The sequence below is a fragment of the Chrysochloris asiatica genome, unplaced genomic scaffold (assembly GCF_000296735.1).
Source record: "Chrysochloris asiatica unplaced genomic scaffold, ChrAsi1.0 scaffold00177, whole genome shotgun sequence".
NCBI lineage: Eukaryota > Metazoa > Chordata > Mammalia > Afrosoricida > Chrysochloridae > Chrysochloris > Chrysochloris asiatica.
In genome coordinates, this window is record NW_006408695.1 from 43,056 (window position 1) to 49,101 (window position 6,046).

The window sequence follows — 6,046 nt, forward strand, 5'->3', positions numbered from 1 at the left end:
ATCACTAAGAAAGAAAATTATAGACCAATATCCCTCATGAACATAGATGAAATATTCTCAACAAAATCCTAGCCAAGAGAATTCAACAACACATCAAAAAAAAAATAATACATCATGAACAAGTGGGATTCATATCAGGATGCAAGGATGGTTCTACATTAGAAAAACAATCAATGTAATCCACCATATCAATAAGCAAAAAGAAAAGAACCACATTATCACATCGACTGATGCAGTAAAGGCATTTGACAAAACCCAGCATCCATTCCTGATAAAAACACCCCAGAAAGTAGGAATTGAAGGGAAATTACTAAGCATAATTAAGACCATATAGTAGTGTAGTGGTTACAAATTGGACTGCGAACTGCAAGATCAGCAGTTCGAAACTACTAGCTGTTTCATGGCAGAAAGATGAGGCATTCTGCTCCTGTAAAGATTTCAGCCTCGGAAACCCTGTACAGAGTTGCTATGCATCAGAACCTACTCCACGGCACACAGCCACCACCACCATACAAAACCAACAGTCACCATCACTCTCAATGGAGAGAAACTGAAAGCCTTCCCTTTGTGAACAGTAACCAGAGAAGGATGCCCTTTGCCACCACTCCTATTCAATATTGTGTTGGAAGTCTTAGCCAGAGCTATAAGGCAGGATCGGGAAATTAAAGGCACTCAGATTGGCAAAGAGGAAGCAAAATTCTATTTGCAGACGATATGATCCTATACATTGAAAACGCCAAAGACACAGCAAAAAAACTACTAGACCCCATTGGAAGATTCAGCCAAGTGGCAGGATATAAGATCAACATACAAAAATCAATTGGGTTCCTCTATACTAATAATGACAGCACTGAAAAGGACATTAGGAAAGCAATGCCATTTAAAATAGCCGCCCTAAGGATAAATTATTTAGAAATAAATATAACCAGAGAAACAAAGGTTCTATACAAAGAAAACTACAAAACACTACTACAAGAAACCAAAAGAGACTTTAAAAAGTGGAAGATTACACCATGGTCCTGGATAGGAAGACTTAACATTGTGAAAATGTCAATACTGCCCCAAAGCAATCTACACATATCACACAATCCCAATCCAGATTCCAACGACATTCTTAAGAGAGATGGAAAAAATAATTATAAACTTTATATGGAAAGGAAAGAGACCCAAGATAAGCAAAGCACTGTTTAAGAAGAACAAAGTTGAAAACCTCTCACTCCCTGATTTTGAAATTTATTACCCGGCTACAGTGGTCAAAACAGCTTGGTACTGATGCAGTGGAACACAATCAAGAATCTAGAAATTAACCCATCCACATACAGCCAATTGATCGTTGACAAATGACCTAAGTATATTGCATGGAGAAGTAATAGTCTCTTCAACAGATAGTGCTGGCAGAACAGGAAAGCAATATGCACAAGACTGAAACAAGTCCTTTACCTCACTGCCATCGAATTGATTCTAATACAGAATGGCCTTCTACAGGGTTTCCAAGACTAAATCTTTATAGGAGCAGAAAGCCTCATCTCTCTCCCGCAGAGCACCTGGTGGGTTTGAACTGCCAATTTTGTAGTTCGCAGTTCAGTGCTTCTCTACAGTGCCACCAGGGATCCTTCATCAAAGGAAAAGGATCCTAGATAATAATTCCTGGCCAGCATGTTAGTCAATGCTTCAGTATTCCATTAAAAGGCATGCAATCATCCTTCATCTTTGTTTTATTTTTCCAAGATTTTAGATGCTTCTTATCAATATAAATCCATTACATTTTTCCCCCAATTACTTCAATACATGTTCTAAATAGTAAAAAAGGCTACTAGTTTGATATCTCACTCATCTTAACAGGCAGAAGGAAGCCTTTCCCAAACCTTATTTCCTGAGGTTATCAGGAAATACTTGCAGATTAAAATTGATGTATTCTAATATTTCCTGGGATCTTGTTTTCCTGAGGTCATCAGCAAATATTTGCAGATTAAAAGATTTACTCCAATATTTCCTGGGATCTCTCACTTACCCTTCCTTCAACCCCAGGCTTTGACCCCTGTGTAATTTTTGTTCTTTTAAGGTGCGTTCTGAACTGAGTTTTTCTTCCCAAGACACTATTTTACTGAAAATAAAGCTTCCTCCACACCCCACACCCCACTTTCCCTCACAATGCTTCTTTAGGGTAAAATGTTTGAAAAAATTGTTGCACATTTAGTGGTGCTGTGGATTAACTGCGCTGGACTGCAAAATTGGTTTGAATTGCAAGATCACGGTTCAAGCTCACCAGCTGCTCCTTGGAAACCCTCTACAGGGTCGCCAAGGGTCAGAACCGACTGGATTGTACTTAATAACAACAGCAACATGATTATAGTGGAAATTTGCAATGCCTTTTTGCTTCTTTATATTCTCAGTGAGAAATTGTATTCCGTCATGCATCTTTAAAGAAATGATGATGATGATGATGATTAATCTCAGTACATCATTAACAGTTTACCAAATACAGTTTTCATTTTCTCTGTCTCATTTAATTTCAATCAATCCTCCCAACAATCCTATTAAGTAGGCTAGGCAGGTATGTGATCTTTTTGTTTGCTTGCACAGAGTATGAACAGACTATGTGTATTAGTTCTGTCCCTCTGTCGGTAGCATATCTTCACCTAGCAGACAGGAGTTAGATAAGACATGTTCATAGGAGTGGAGTATGTATAAGGCTGAAAGAAAGTAAAGCTGTGCCACAACAAGTGATTGGGACTTTTTTTTTTTTGATGAAGCCATTACTAAAAAAACAAGCCCTTATATAAATTCTATCTCAAATTTATATAAGGAGTGCTATGGGTCCATCTAATGACTCAGCCAATGGCTCTCTAGAGTGACCCAGATATGAAAGAGGCAGTGTTTACCAGAGAACTTGCTTCTCTGTAAGATTTGTGGGAGATTACACAATTATGAGTGATTTCATGGATCATATAAAGGAGAAAACTGAATGGTATTTGACTGTAAGGATAAAAAAACAAAAAGCAAAGCATTTTGAGTTGCAATCAGCATAGTAATCATTGCACTTTCCACTGTGGGAACAATTTTCACTCTGTTAAATTGAGGATCTAACTTGTTCTCCAAACACTGTGTTCTATAGCCCATCTTTAGTTTGGTATTTACTGCTGGGATTACCATAGGCAACCAGCTGTTCTCTACTATAGGGAAGAGGCCAGGACTCTGTTGGAAACAATCAAAGATGAAAATCCTGCCTTTTAAGAATAAGTGAGAATCAGAGAAGTAAGGAGATTTCAAAGAGCTGCTGGTTAATCAATAAAATGGACAGCTTTGAATAAGTGTTTTGGTTCTTCTCTCAAGACTGTACTTAAACTGTATTTAGTATCAGGTTAGAAATTTGCCTTTACAAAATCTAGTCTGTATTGGGTTTAAAAGCAAAAGAAAATTCTATTACTTATTTTTCAAAGAAAAATTAAATCCTTGATTTTTTCATATTTTAATGTACATAATGAGCATAATACAGCAGTAGCAATTTTTTTTTTTTCATGGTGATACTGATTCTTTGAAAATATGATGAGCACTATGGTCTCTTACCTTGGAAGCAAATATGCATAATCACATAAAACTATAGAATCAAATTTACGAGTTCTTACAATTTCATATTTTGAGCTCAGCTGGAAACCTCTACTATACTTGCAATGTTTATCCTTTGGTTGTCAAGTTTCAATCAAATTGCCAAGCCTGAGAAATATTGTCTAATTCATCCCTCTATACAAATTGATACTTATTATTTTTTCTTCTGCTGTGTTTATACCTAAGAAGTTCTGGTAGCATAGTGGTTATGAGTCAGGCTGCTAATCTTAAGGTCAGCAGTTCGAAACTACCAGCCATTCCGCAGGAGAAAGATGAGGCTTTCTGCTCCTGTAAAGATTTACAGCCTTGGAAACCCTGTATAGGGTCATTATGAGTCGGCACCAACTCCACGGCACATAACCACCACCAGCATGTTTATACCTGTATTATAATCATATATTCATGCTTCTCATTTTTCTTCCTTCCTTCCTTTCTTCCTTCCTTCTCTCCCACCCCTCACTCTTACTTTCTTTTACTTTAAGTATTTACTAAACAGTCCCCATAAAACCAAAATGAATAAAACAACTTATGTACTTAAGTCACTATCACCTCACTGATGAGACTTATACAAATACTGTGATCATATGAGCTGAGTACTAATATACAGTGTGGAAAACAAAAAGGGAATAAAATGAAAAATACACCCAACATTTTTTATAAGTGTAATAAATATTCATGTTGTTGTTAGGTGCCATCGAGTCGGTACTGACTCGTAGTGACCGTATGCACAGCAGAACAAAACACTGCCCGGTCCTGGGCCAACCTCACTACTGTTGCCACACTTGAGTCCATCGATGCTGCCGCCTGGCCAGTCCATCTCATTGTTATTGTTACTGTTAGGTTGATTCTTACTCATAAAGACACTATACATAACAGAGCAAGAGTCCTGCATCATTCTCACAATTGTTATTATGTTTTAGTCCATTTTCGCTATCACTGTGTCTATATCTTTGGGGAATCTTCCTCTTTTTAGTTGACCCTCCACTTTATGAAGCGTGACTGGATCCTCCTGACAACATGTTCAAAGTAAGAGAGACGAGTCTTAACCATACTCGTTTCCAAGAACATTCTAGTTGTACTTCTTCCAGACAGATTTTTTTGTTGTTGTTCTTTTGGGTTACTATGAAACAGAACTGACTCCAAGGCATTTAACAATAACAATGATCTTTACACATTCTATTTTATTGTTGATGACTTCCAATTTTTCTGGATTCAGACTTCATGCTGTAAGATAAGCACTGGACCAAAAGGTCTGTTTGAACTGCATGTTTGTTAGCTTAATCCACCAGCTGATCCTTGGAAACCTTATATAGGGTTGTTATGAGTCAGAACTGACTCAATGACCCTTAACAACAATAACAACAACCAACAACAGTCTGTTCTTGTTATGGAAGCTCTGCTGAAAATAGTTTACCATTGGTGACCATTAGGATTTGAAACACTAGTGGCAAAGATTCAGCATTGCAGAAATATACAAGTCACCACAGTAGAGCAAACTGACAGGAGTATATGTGTTGAGGAAGAGAGGGATTGTTAATAGTAGAATGAATAAAATATAATGTCTTTATTGCCATTGCATAGGGATTCCAAGGAGTGATTTGGTGGATTTGAACCACCAACCTTGTGGCTAGCAGTCCAGTGTTTACCCTACAGTGCCACACCAGAGCTCTAGTTAAATGGTTATTGTTGTATTGTACACTGTCAAGTTGCTTTTGACTAACAATGACCCTGTATAGGGTTTTCAAGACTTTAAATATCTATGGGAGCAGAAAGTCTCATCTCTTTCCCATGGAGCATCTGGTGGATTTGAACCACTGACCTCTTGGTTAACAGTCCAACTCATACCCCACTATACCACCAGAGTTCTAATTAAATGGTTCTATGAATCTAGTATAAGGTGTTGTTGGTTAATGCACTGGACTGCAAAGGTTGGCAGTTCAAGCTCACCAGTTGCTCCTCAGGAAGCTATTAGAGTCACTGTGGGTTGGAACTGACTCGACTGCACTTAACAACAACAACAACGAGTCTCATGTAACGAGCGCTGGTAGCGTGGAGGATTATGAGCAGGACTGTTAACCACAAAGTTCAGTAGTTCAAATCTACCAGTCAATTCACAAATATTTACTTGTACCATGTAAAGTCACTGTACCACACACCTCAATTATAAAAAGAGCAAAGGACATGGACAAAACCCTTACCAAAGAGTACATCTAAGCAGTCAACAAATATGAAAAATGCAAGTATTAGCAAATACCAAGAAATCCAAACCCTTGCTACATCGAGTGGATTCTAACTCATAACAACCCTATAAGACAGAGTAGAACTATTCCATAGGATTTTGTGTTGTTGTTGTTAAATGCCATGGAGTTAGTTCCGACCCATAGCTACCTTGTATAGGGTTTCTGAGGTGCAGCTGGTGAGCTTAAACCTATGACCCTGT